Genomic DNA, 856 nt, shown 5'->3' with positions numbered 1-856 from the left:
TTCCCTCTCCACCCCTAATTTCTTTGTTGTTGTGTAATCTCACCGAGGATATTTTTCCATTGATTTTTAGAGAGAGTGAAAGGGATGAAGGGAGTGGGGAGGAAGAGAGAAATAGAGGAAGAGAGAAAGAGAGAGAGAGGTGAGACATATCGATTGATTGCCTATCACACATGCCCCAACAGAGACAGGGATTGAACCTACAACCCAGGTACATGCCCTTGACCCCTTGACCAGGAATTGAACCCACACCCTTTGGTGACCAGGTTGATGCTCCAACCACTGATCTACACCCGCCAGGGCTTGACCCTGATTGTTTGTTTTTTGTGTTTGTTTTTTTTTTACTTTGGGTCAGTGCCATGTTAGCCTAGGTTGCACTTACACCCTTTGTGAAATGACAGTCAGATTAAGAGAACTCCAAGGCCCTACAGGTCTGTTCTTTAGCCAGAGTGACTAGCATGGGTCCATGAAAGCCAGCTTTGATAGACAGCTGAAACATAACGGCGGAGTCCCTGTTGGTCTGTTAGTTTCTCCAAGGATTGCAAAGGACACAAACTGACATGGAAAAATGGTCACACCTTCCAGGAACCCTGAAGGTGCCGGGGAGATGCCATATGCAGGATCTTGCTAGAGACTGTGCACCAATCCTCGGAGATCCTCCTGTACCGTGACTGGCCGGCCGAACTCAGGCTTAGCTCGTCCTGGCAGTGAGGTGGGGATGTACGCCGGAACTTCAGAAGGGGAGGGATTTATATTTGGGTGCTAGAGCCTCAAAAGATGCCTATTCTTGGAACGGGTGGCATATCCCACCAGGATAAATAACGGGAATAAAGGGACCCCCCCCCCCCCCACTTCACCC

At 49.2% G+C, this 856-nt stretch overlaps 1 protein-coding gene across 1 annotated transcript in view; it reads right to left on the bottom strand.

Moving 5' to 3' along the window:
• Positions 1–856, bottom strand: part of SCN10A (sodium voltage-gated channel alpha subunit 10) — an 81,451-nt gene that overhangs the window by 15,122 nt on the left and 65,473 nt on the right. The gene's annotated exons all lie outside the window — the stretch shown is intronic.

Source organism: Myotis lucifugus, unplaced genomic scaffold, assembly GCF_000147115.1.
Source record: "Myotis lucifugus unplaced genomic scaffold, Myoluc2.0 scaffold_283, whole genome shotgun sequence".
NCBI classification, from domain to species: domain Eukaryota; kingdom Metazoa; phylum Chordata; class Mammalia; order Chiroptera; family Vespertilionidae; genus Myotis; species Myotis lucifugus.
The sequence above is the reverse complement of the archived record's forward strand: the minus strand, read 5'-3'. Positions and strand labels throughout refer to the sequence as shown.